Genomic DNA, 13,015 nt, shown 5'->3' on the forward strand with positions numbered 1-13,015 from the left:
CAGTATGCATTCCTCCTGCATCACATTTTACACCACCAGGCTTTGCAGTGTTGTCCTGGCTTTCTGGCACTATTCACTGGAGGTAAAATTCTCATTTTTTAGTATTTAACTACCTTTCAGTATAATACTATTGTTGCTTATAATATTAAATGACTCACAAGTAAGTAGCTACTTATTGTATATCCAGAACAAAGCTCTTGCATTTTGACCGTCACAATGATTTTCATCCTTGATAGAAAACATAGTTTGGAAAACTGCAAATTTTTGAATTTCTGGCCATTTTGCTCTAGGAACACAGCCATACCTTAGGCTGGGGTGCTGTTACCTCCAGACTTCAGCAAATTTCCAGAGTCTGAAGGTGCTGACCCTTGAAGACTGACTTGCAGCAGAGAGCCTGCTTATTCACTCATACATGACAGTGCGCAGGGTGCAATGGGGAAGCTCTGGGAATATGGGAGCTGCTGCTCTGCCAGGAAAAGGTGGATTCATGAAAGAAAGGGCTTCCATGGCTTATGGCAATTTGGAAAGAGCTGGGTTCTGCTGCTATCATGGAAGCAAGGTGGCTTTAGGGGCTGATCTTGTTTTCTTGCATCTCGCCTTTCTTTCCTGCTCTTGTGAGGCAGCAGCTTCCATCACCTTCAGAAGTACAGCTGTTTTTTCCATCTCACTTCGTGCTCTTGCCAGACCTTCCAAGCTATACAGCTGGCAGCGGGTAGCACTGAAGGGTGCCTGAAATCCTTGTTTGAGACAGGACATAGTTCTGGGGAGACACACCTACTCTTGCATCCCACATTTATTTTGGTAACTACTGAGAGAATTATCCTGGGTGGCCTCACATTAGTATTTAGGCTCATTTTATTGGTTTACTTGTCCATTCCCAAAGCTTTGCAGCTGGTCTTCAAATTTTTGGAAATACTATTATAAATATTAGAATCAACTGAGTCTACAGGGCCTTGCACCATTTTCACTGTAATATGATTTATGTCTGAATCCCTCATCTCTTTGCTTGTTTATTTGGTCATCTCTCACTGAAGGGAACTCCCCAGGATCTGAGAGGACCTACGCATTGATGCTCTGAAGAACCTTTCCAGAATCACTAGAGTTCATCAATTGCAGCTACTTTTGGATCCTTTATGTGAAAGCTTTTAAACCAGGCTTCATTTTGAGCTGGATTGAGTGTTTTTGGAGAATATGTGTCCAAGTGTGGTGAGAAGAACAAGCACTTCTGACAGCCATTACATCGGACACATTGAGAAGCTCTTTTCTTGCAAACCTTTGCAAATCTCCAAGCTGACACAGGAGAGTTCTTGCCTTAAAGCCTTCCAGGATTTAAGCATAGAATTCTCTATTCGCAAAAAGTTAGGGCAGACATTATTTGGATTTCATTAGAAACTCATCAGACATGCTGGATCTGAAATCACTGCTGCCCATGGCCAGCTGGAAAATACCTGCTTGCTGCAAGGAAACTTTAGCCCACTAATTATCCTAAAAAATTCATGTAGGAACTTTCTTGACCCATTTTTTCCCTGTTCCATTTTTTCCCCTTGAAGACACGGATCAATTACTTTCTTAGAAAAATTTAGCTGATTTCAATGTCATCTTTTGGGAGGTTTAATCATCACAAAAAATACAGCGCTAAGTCATGTAGCATAGCTGCCTCAAATTAGCAATAAATACTGTTCTGGGAGCCTTTATGACATGAAGAAACACATGAATTTTGAAAAAAAATCACCCAAGAGGTAAAAAATTATTCCTCATTTTAAAATCTAAATGAGTCAAACCTTAAGAATATGAAATATTCAGTTTAGCTATATTATTCATTATTTCTCATTTTCACATGCATCTGCACTTTTGGTTTCCAGCTAGGACAGAAACCAAGGGAAGCCAAAATACCTAGACAGGAACAGATAAAAGCCAAAATTCTGAGACTGGAGCAGACAAAGGCCAAACTATTAGCCAGAAACAGGAAGTACTGGACATCTCACAAGACATCCTCCATATTCTGTGACATCTCCAGCCAGGGGTGCTGCCTGAATAGGTTCAAATTGTTTGGATAAGCTTTCAGTAATTATGTAAATCTTTAGGTATTTAGCTGAAGCAAATTTGCTGTCACTTGAATAAATGACGATTTCTCACATATTGAGGCAAACTTGGAGTGGGGAAAAAAACAGCTAAGATATTAAAGAATGGTTTAATAGTAGATGCTTTCTGTGTGCTTTCAAGGGTATCAGGGAAACAGATTCTTCCAAATAGCAATTAATTCAGTAGTCATTGTAGTTGGTTGTATGCTTACTGTTTGGAAGTTCTTTAATTTGAAGGCTTTTCAACAGGAAGAAGAAACAATAGGAATTCAGAGAGGACCAGTTCACGAGACAAGAATAGCCAAAGGGCTGATGTGCTTCCTCCTGCTGTTGCTGTCATTCACCTCTGTATATCTGACCAGTGGATAGATCAGCACAACACACCAGGTATGGCATATACTCACTTAATGTTCTTTATTTGCTGTCTGTACAGAAAGTAATATTGCTTAGAATCAACAAATTGGATCCCTGTCTGGTATGTGATTATTTGGGTGTCTATTACTACTACTACTACTATTACTACTATTATATTTGGAAACACCTGTCTTGTAAAGAGAAGCCTTGCTCCATTCCCGCACATTGAGGTCTTCCAGTACTTGAAGGGGGCTTATAAAAAAGAAGGAAAGCAACTTTTTACCCAGGCAGATAGTGATAGAACAAGAGGGACAGTTTTAAACTGAAAGAGGAGACATTTAGATTAGACATTAAGAAGAAATTCTTTACTGTGAGGGTGGTGAGGCACTGGAATAGGTTGCCCAGAGAAGTTGTGGATGCCCGAACTCTGGAAGTGTTCAACGCCAGGTTGGATGGGACTCTAAGCAACATGATCTCATGGGTGGCATCCCTGCCCATAGCAGGGGAGTCAGAACTAGATGATCTTTAAGGTCCGTTCCGACCTAGGACTTCTATGATTTTCTGATTCTATGATTATTCTCTAATTCAGATGACACCTCTCCCTTAGTATGAAATGGGCATAATGTAAATACTTCTACTGTTGTGAAAATGATCTTAAGAGAAGAAATTACACTGGGAAAACTAAGTTTTAATTGTGCTGAGTTTCTGGTGATTTAAATATATTCAATGCATATGGAGAGGATCATACTTTGAAATTCACTTTTCCAATAGCTCTCCCACCAGAAAATACTGCTTCGTGTTTCTGTATTCTGATAGAATACAGGAATGTTACAACCTTTACTTAGCTTACCATCCATCAACGCTTTCTTTTTCCACTCTTTGAAAGTTTTATTGTAATGAAATGTAGTAAATGTCATTATAATGGGCCAATGTTGATAAGATGACCATTTATTGAAAAAGAGTTTGAAAAACCTCAGCTTCTCCAGTAAATTAAAATCTTTAGATAACATACCACTTAAAATGACAAAAATAAACATATCGCAATCTCTGTAGTAACAATATGATCAGCTTGAGAACATGTTTGGAACTGAGATGGGGTAAGAGGGCAAAGGAAACAGCTGGTGGAGTGGTTTTCCTTAAAAACATTTACACTGTTTCTGCTAGAAAACTAAATTATTTCCTTGGTGTGTCCATGATTCACAAGCAGGAGATGGCAAAGGAACCCTTTGATTTCAGTCAGGTTTGCACCAAATCTTATTTACAGGTTAGTCATTTGTCATGCTGAAGTTTCGTGAGATGAAATGAACACGTTGTGGTTTTGAACTTGGAAAATCTCAGAGTGATTGCAAAGACTTCGTAACAAGACAACCACTACAAATAAGCCATACAAATTGATTACTGAGAAGCAGCAGTTGAAGTACTCTGCTTTGTGTAGCCTAGGAGAAGAGGCTGAATAGAATACTTATTTTGTAAGGGTAGGTTGGAGGCAGGGACAACACAATTAACAATATTTGAATACAGAATAGTCTACCATAAAGAGAATAAGAACTGAAACTTTTACATACTGAAAGTGGGAAATAATGTACTTACAGCGTAGCAACAGAGATGCTTGCTTAAATGTTATGAAAAGGCTTTTCAGTGTGAGGACAGACCAGATAAGTAACAGATTGCTTGTTGACACTCGTAGTTACTGAAGATTTTTGAAAATAGTCCAGACAAAGATTTCTCAGGAATGATGAGCATAGCTGACTGTCTTTTCTGGTGGCACACACATTCTTCTGTAAGAATGCTCTTTGTTCACTGTAATGAGATATAGATCAAGAACAGTCTAACTGTATTCTGAGTGTTAATTCTCAGATCACAACTATAAAACTAGAATCAAACCAAGAGCTGACAGTTTGATAAGACTGTTGGTGGCCAACTCTCAATTAGGAGCCTGCAGTTAAGCATGCAAGGTAGATCTAGGGTGATCTATTCAGGAGGAATGTCTCTTCCATCACTCTGAAACTGGCTATTTCTGGAAGCAAGTTTCTCTTCCGTCACTTTCTTAACCTCTCCTTTTAATTCTGAAGGACTGCTTTACCCAAGCAAATGGCCTTTCATAGTCCTAGGAACTTCTGGCCTTCATGATGATTTGTGATGTTGCATTTTCTAGGAGGAAATGCTCATAATATAAAGGAAATATTTCCTTATACAATTTTACATTTACCTCTTTTCAATCAAGTTCATTACTGGATCCAGTCACCCATGGCTCCCTTTTAGTGTTAAAAGAGAAAGAGTTGAAAAGATGTCCTAGGTCAGTCTCTAAATTCATGATTCTGTACTTTTCCATTTTATATTTCTTTGACATTTCAGCTGTTTATTCTTGTTTTATTCTTGTTCATAAGAAGACAAAACCATTTTCACGTTTCTGTGGAATAAATGGAAGTCCAGTCAATCTGTCCAGTGAAATGCTTTGAAGTGAGGTATGCGGCTATTCCTGCTGTATACTCCTAATTCCTGACCTAGGAAGCCTGCTAGGGTGTCTGTCAGGGGACTGAACCTGCAAACTGTAGCAGTATGGCCAAAAGTAGCAAACTAATGAAATTAGTGGTGTGATTGATACAGCTAATATAGAAGCCAAGAAAACATTCATCTGAAACCGTGAGGTTATATTGATTTACAAGGGTTTTACAGACCATGATGATACAGAAAATGTAATAGAAATTCACACTGTAAAATAAAAATGATCTTATTTGCTTTAACATTAAGAAAGTTTTCAATCTGCAGTTCAATGTAACTATGAATTAAATAATTGATCTGAATTTTAGGATTAAGTCTTCATCAGGTTCCCCTCTACAGCAGTACTTTACAAGACATGTGAAACTGGTAAGTTTCAGGGGAAGAGTCTAAATACACATAAATGTAAATTGAATTAAGAAAACACAGTATTGATTTCAGATCCTCAGGCAAGAATATGGAAATAACTACAGTCTTTGTTTTTTCAAGTTATCAGGACTATCGTCTTGTGACTTATAGAAGTCTCTGCCTTATAAATTTAAAAGATAAATATGTATTTTTGAGATGTGATGGACTCACACCATCTACAAATATATAAATATAATTCACCTTATTGCACATATAGAGTTCAACACTGAACTGGGATTTGAGCATTGAGCTAAATATGGAATCATAACAAAATATGCACACTTGAGGAAACTTTTCTCCAAATCCAGATGCAGAATTTAGTCGGACCCTTTTGGCCTTTGCATTTATTGAACAAAAACAAACGAGAGAAAAAAAAACCAAAAAACTACCTTTGTTTATTTATTTGTATGAAAAATGTAACGTTACTTTGAAATAACACTATTGCAGTAAAAATTTGATGGTAAACCATATTTCTGTTTCCAGTCAGAAAATATGGTTCCATTTTATTTGTTTTTTACAGTGGCCTCTCATGCTAAGTCTCCATGTGATCATGACATTTCCTCCCCAATGAGAAAGAGACCAGAAATCCAAGCGATCACACAGAGAATTTGTGTGTCTTGGCAGCTGTGATCCCTACGTTAATACATGTTTTGCTCACGCCAAGGTCCAATTTGCTGAGATGTGTGCAATTTGCACTGTGGGCCTGAGCCACACTGGGACTCTTCGAAGAACTCCTAAGTGAATCCTTAATCATGGTGTGTCCACTGGAAAAAAAACAGACTGTGCACCTAGAAAATTCAGTTTCAACTGCCAGATAGCTAACTTCCCACAGCTCTTTCTGCTCCAAAAATCAGCAGTGACTTTGAACATCTGACAGCATTTTAAATAGTACATCTGGAGAAGCAAAAACACCACAAAACATCTGTTTTTGTTGTTGAACAAAAATAAACAGCACAGAGCTGAAAGCTGAGCAGAGAAAAGCTTTTCGGATACAGTTAACATTTTGTTTATTGCACAACCCTGTTCATACGAACCGATCTCGTGCTGGTGGGTGGATCAGAGCGTTGCTGTTACGTGCTGGAAAGGCACGGCTATCGCTGAGGGGGCCGTGCCAGTTCTTAGGGATAAATTCATGGAGAGGCAAGAGCGAGATCTGGGGAGGCACAGCAGTTGTGAGCATTTTGGCACCCACGTGATTGCTGTGCACGATACAGCAAATCCAGGGAAGGCTTTCCTGGACTCATTCGAACTGCAAACCAGAGAAAGGCAGACAAGGGGCACCAGAGGCAGCAGGGTGGCTGCAGGGCTCCTATCCTGGGTGGCATATGGTGAAAGATGAAGACAAGAATGGCTCCAGCATCTGGGCGTTCATGTCATATTTTGAACTCTAGAGGAGTATTTCCATCCACTAACCCTTCCACCTCAGCTTCAGTTTCATAAACACACCAATTTTTAAAGGAAAGATGGAAAGATATGCTGTAATATCCCTTGTGCCATCTTACTTTGGGTGTAGAAGATTCCCTGGAAATTTTCAGCACAAGTCGCAGTTTCTGGATAGATCCCAACTGACGTCCTACCACACCCAAAAAGACATCCCCAAAACTGTGCTCTTCAGATGCTGATGCTGATCTTGTCACTTATCCTAACTTAATCAAACAAGAGTCATTACTGGCCTCAAAGTTGTTATTCTAGACTTTAAGCATTGTGCTTCAGTTCTGTGTGAAATTCAATATTTCCCAATTATTCACATAAAGGGTACTTTGGGGATGTAATAAATAAACTGCCTGGACACAATCCTGAGTAATATGTTTTAGAGGACTCTGCTTGAGCAGGGATGTTGGACTAGATGAACTCCAATGGCCCTTCCAGTCTTAACCATTCTGTTACTCTATGATGATTTTAACTGTGCTGGAAATAACTTCACAGAAATCAACTTGATTTTTCATTCATAATTGCTCTAAAATGTCTTCATTTATAATAAAACTGATTGTATTCACCAACTCAGGGTTCTTGTCAGTCCAGAATGAGACTTAATTACATTTGAACTGAAAGGAAGATACTAATTATTTAGTGAGAATTACATGAAAATAGGAGGTCCATTAATTACTGATACACTCTGCCTTGAAGATGCTGGATTTGTGGATTTCTTTTTCTTTTCTTCTTTGAACAGATCTGAACTAATTGCCTACAGGACCCTAGGAAGCTTGGAAAATACAATGTTCATTGTAAAACACTGTCAGAAGAGCAGATTCCAAAAAAATTGCGTCCTTATTTCATTGGACCATCTAAAAAATGAGTCAAGATTAGTTTTTTTATCATTTATTTTAGATCACTGGAAGCAGTCATAGGGTTTACTTCAGTAATCTAACTATAACACTGGACTGGAAGTGGTAGAAGGTGTTTTTGTTTTGGATTCAGAAGAGTTGTTTTATATTGTATATCTGCCACTTATAAAAAAATCTAGCTGGACATTTGAAATTTTGAAAATACTTCTGAAAAATGTTTGCCAATTCTTATGTGTTTTGTCTCTTTTTCCTTTATTAAAAATTCTTTTTTTTCCTCTCTATTTTCCCAGTGTTTGGTCTGGTATTTGAATTAGATTGTTTCAAAGTACAGCAAAAATTTTGATTTTGAAAGTCATAGGGCATTTTGAAAATTTTCTGAAAAGGTTTTGCACCTCAACTTTTTTTCATATTAGATAATTCATCAAACCTGACTCTTTCAGCTCCAATTTTGGCAACCTGGCGATTATTTTTAGTGAAAAAAATTCCTCTAACATTAGATGTGGTGCAGAAAAATCAGTATTTTTCACTGAAAATACTGCTGACAATACAGACTGGAAAGGTTGTTTCTTGCAGTGTCCAAGGAAATAGATTGAGAAAAGTGAGAGCTGCGCTTATTGGGAAAAAAAGGAAGTCAACTAAGAAGAGGCTACAAAGCAATAGACATAAGTCCAATTGTACAATAGATGCTCTTAAATGTCTTTAGCTGCTGCTGTGCACAACACCTAAATCACCTGAACGAGAGATACAGAGAGAAATCACAGTGACAACAGTCTTGTATTTGAGCAAAAGTGGAAAATTAACTAAAAAAATAGAGGACTGTCAAGCAAGATAAGAGTACAAGGATCATTGGCATAAAACAGCAGGCTAAGACACAGGAAGCATGCAGGAAACCCTACTTTCACTGTGATGACAAAGGGTGGCTTGATTTATCTGGATCTTCTCAGCCACTTCTTGCTTTACATTACTGGCAGTATGGATGGCATAAGGTTGCAGCAGTGCAAGTGCAGGCTGTGCAGTGCTTTTCACACAACGCATTTAACGTTTTTTGTCAAGTTCTAAGGTAGATAAAAGTCACTCTTTTAAAAATACCTCATCCAGCATTAATGTTACTGTAAGAGCAGAGGCAATTATAGCATGAGGTTAGGCCTCTGTGAATACATGATGGCCACATCTCTCCTTGAAAAAACAACTCTTGCAGAGGGATGAGGTGAGCAGCAGGGCATTCTGATGCCTTACACTGGTGCTTTAACATCTCATAGCTCCCACCAATCCTTCCTATCCATCCCATGAACACGGCAGTCATCACAACTGGATAACAGAAAATGGAATATTTGTCCATATTTCACCTTTTTCATTGGACTGCAACCTGGAAGGGCTGGGGCCATGCCTACATTGCATTCACATTCTTCCTACTCTCTAGGAGTGATCTTGCACTGATGGGGGAATAGTAAAAGAGCTGATCATAAATAAACTGAATCCTTTTTTTATTATTATTATCAGTGACTTTGACACAAGGGGTATTTGTCATTAAAGAAAATAGATTAGTTAGAATCTAAAGATAATGTTGCTCTTTTGATTATTGTCTTGATCGTGTTTAGTTTTCATGTCCAATTACCATAATGGGTCTTCATCTCTGTGCAATGCTGTAGGTCACATTTTTATGGTTCTACTTAACATTACAGTTGCTTTCAATGGGATTTAAGAGAAGCATATACTCTTCCTGACTATTCTGATCAGTGGTCTGTTGAACAATGGTCCAAGCTCGTTCCAATGAGGCCTGATGACAGAGCACCTGCTCTGCATGTCAGAGCAGTAACACTGAGTGCTGAGGTCCATTCCCCTGCTAACACACCCTTTGCAATATCAACATTCTCCTATAGCCAGATGAACTGTGCATCTATCTAAGAGTCTGGAAAGATGAACTTAATTGTGAATGTGGGATCAGTGTTTCTCAAGGAACCAGGTTGTAGGGTTGGTCTGCAGCTAGCAGGGAGATGTGCAGAGTCAACAAGATATTGTGTTATTTCATTTGTGCAGGTGGCAGCTTTTGAAGCAAAGAGTGTGGTAAAAAAAGAAGTGACTGAGGTGACACAGAACCTGGGAGAATTATGTGTCTAAGTGATCGTGAGATAATTTTTATAGCTTAGTTCAGTCTTGGATGGGTCACAGCTTCTACAAGCTGCTGATTCAGAATAGAAGATGGCTGATCTTTTTCTCCAGCAAAGTAAATAAATAGAGCTTTAGAAATGTAGGGGGAAAAAAGCTCCCTTCTGCTTTCCAGCACTTCTGCGGGGTTCCTGGGGTTATGGGGATGTTAATTCAAATGACTGAGAAAACATGATCCAGTTCACTGATAGGTTTTAAAAACAGAAGTTTTTAATGCAATGGAAACAAAGGCTGACATGAAAGATTCAAAATAGAACAGCTACTTCTTAAATCAGTATAAATTGTCTGTGTGTCATGGCAGTGAACATGTTTCTTTTTTTTTTTTTCTTTCAGGAACTACGTAACCACAGAGTTCCTGTTTACTGTATTTCTTAAGGATAAAGTTTTCTGCGGTAAGAGACACCTAAGACCATTAGGCACGCACACTACAGATCTAAAGAAAGTCTATTTACCAGAGCTTCCAGGAAAAATATTGACAGGGCAGTAAAAATACTTTCCTTGATTACTCAGGCTCATATTTTAAACCTAAAATTACAGGAACTTTTCTCTTTTACCAATTTATTTTTAGCATCTTTATTTTTTTCTTTTCTTTTTCTTCTTTTTTTTTGCTTACCTTCTTAAGTATGGCAAGTTTCCATTGATTTTGCAAACCAGGGTCAAATTTGGTAAATGCTTCTAATATTCCTCATCCCTTTTTTCAATATTTTTACTAAGTTAGTAGGAAATGATCAATAGAAGGTAAATTTACCTTTCTTCAGTAACTGGCAGATGAAGCTACAGCATATTTCAAAGAATAGGGCCTCTCCTTCAATCTATTTTTTAATAACATACCGGTAGTGATATCTATGTAATGAAACTAAGCTGTCTACATATTTATGTAGTGCATATTACAGCAAAATCTGAACACCAAGCAAACTTTGATGAATTATCCTGGAAACTCTTTGGGAAGAAAAATATTTCCTTTTTTTGAGCTATCAAGGTGCACAGATAAGTGAAAATGAATGTCAGGCTATTTGCATTTTATGGACACAGGATCCTTCACTCTTAGATACGTGGGGAATTCCAAACTTCTGGAAGTGCTTTTCGCCACAGAAGTAGGCAAACACATCTGGCACACAAGTACAGATATTGAAGGTCAGCATCTTAGGTGTGGTTCTGCTCAAGCCCAAACACTGTAGAGTTTGAGGGCCCTGTCCCATGAGAGGGAGAATTGGGCTGATTTTCAGGCAGCTGGATGGTCATGGAGCCTTCAGATTTGGCTCTCAGGCAAGCAGTTTTCCCGCTTTCTTTATGATACAATGGAAAACTATGGAAAGGTGAAGCTATACAGTCATCTAAAAGAGATTAAAACATTTCCTAGCTTGTAACAGAGATCAGAAAAGTATATACATCTCAGGGTAAACTGGAGCAGTTTTTGAAGGAGAAAAACTCTCTGTCAAAATGATCAGGGATTGTATCAGCTTTGGCTCTATCCTCTAAGCACTCTCTGCAAGTCTTCCCAATGGAGCTATCTGGAGTTGGACCTCCAGGTTGCATCTGTTCCTTTCTGATCCCAGGAAAATGGCCTACATACTGTTTGATCAGATAAAGTTTTGGCTTCTTGTTCAGAATGGAAACTTTTCAAGGATGATTTCCTTAATTAAGACCCCAGAAATAAAGATAACACAGCAAAGAAACTGCCATCAATTTCAGATGCTCCTCATATTTCTAGACTCCGAGTTTGTCAGCAACTAGTGTTGTTCCTGCTGAAACTCTTGCTATACCTCCATAGTGAATATTTATCTTCAAATCAGCCCCTTTTCAATATTTCAGAATATAACAGATTACATAACTGTTGTGTGTTCTTACAAGGGAAAGAACACATCTGGACATCAACTTAGAGATGAGCAGGTGAGCAAGGAAACAAAAAGGAGAAAGAGTTTTTATCTCTTAATCAAAGCTCAGACACAAATCACAGGAAAACAGTATATACAGGAGGAATTAGCTTGTTTTGAAGGGTTTTTTTCTTATTTTAGTTCAAGGATGTGTATATCTGCTATGGTTATCCCGAAGTTGCCATTGCAGAGGTAACTCACAATGCCTCTTAAGTCTCTTGTTCACTTACTGTGAAACACAGGTGAGCCTTTCTGTCTTTTACCAGAGGTATTTCTTCCAGCACATAAATGAACATATACATATATATGTATACTCACATTACCTGTGGTATAGTGGGAATCATATTGTATGTTTTGTGGACTGTTGAAAGAGGTGCTTCTTTTGTGTGGTTGCCTGTGACTGTGCCTGTGGATTGGACAAATCAAGCTGTGTTTTGGGGAAAATGTAAGCAATTAATTTGCTGTGTGCCTGTAAGTGTGAACAGATCTAAGAAGAACAAGAGAAAATGCAGAACCCTACCAAAGCTACTAGGTGAGATGGTAGCTGAAGCCTTTTTGGCAAATGTACTGAAGATGATTTGTCTCAAAAGCAGAAGGGAGTTATTAGAACAGTAGCTGTTTTACATACAATATTAACCATTAGGTAAAAACAGACTGAAAGATTAGAAGAGAAATGTGATTTGAGTGAAAGTGTTTATTAAGTGTTTGAGTTTCATATTCTGAGAATGGTGAGTAAGAAAAGAACAACAAACAAAGGGATACCAAAGCTGCAGAAGAGATAGCAATTGCTTCAAATGATTGCTCTAAAAAGATGCTTGCAAACTACACCAGTGCCCAAAATGGGAAAAAAAAAGGAGTAATGAATAAAGCTGAAAGGACTAAACCAGACCATCCTTTCCCGTCTGAAGTCTTCCCTAAGAAAGAGTAAATTTAGAGACATGAAACAGTTCATTTTAAGAAGGAGGGTTGCACAGGCAACTGAGAGATCTCCCACTTAATTTTGAAGACATTTGACTCTGCAAGCGCCCATGATCATTCTGTGAGACCATGATAAAGTTGTTACTGGTTTTCAGGTAGGAGGGAATTCAATTATCTCTTCCCAGACAGGTCTTTTTTTTGGATAGAGGAGGAAGAAATGATCATAGATAGTCATACAGTTCCTGGAGTATCTTGGAGTCAAGACAAACACAGACATGTGGTGCCGGGAAAGTCAGTCATGGGCTGAGCTGTGGATGAATACAATTAGATACAAGGTCTCATCTCAGAAAAATGTTAACAGAAGGTGGCCATAATGGAAAACAAATGGTATCTCTGAAAGAAAAATAACTCTTCCTGAAGCCCGCTGGGA

This window comes from Pseudopipra pipra, chromosome 3, assembly GCF_036250125.1.
Source record: "Pseudopipra pipra isolate bDixPip1 chromosome 3, bDixPip1.hap1, whole genome shotgun sequence".
Classification (NCBI taxonomy): Eukaryota; Metazoa; Chordata; class Aves; order Passeriformes; family Pipridae; genus Pseudopipra; species Pseudopipra pipra.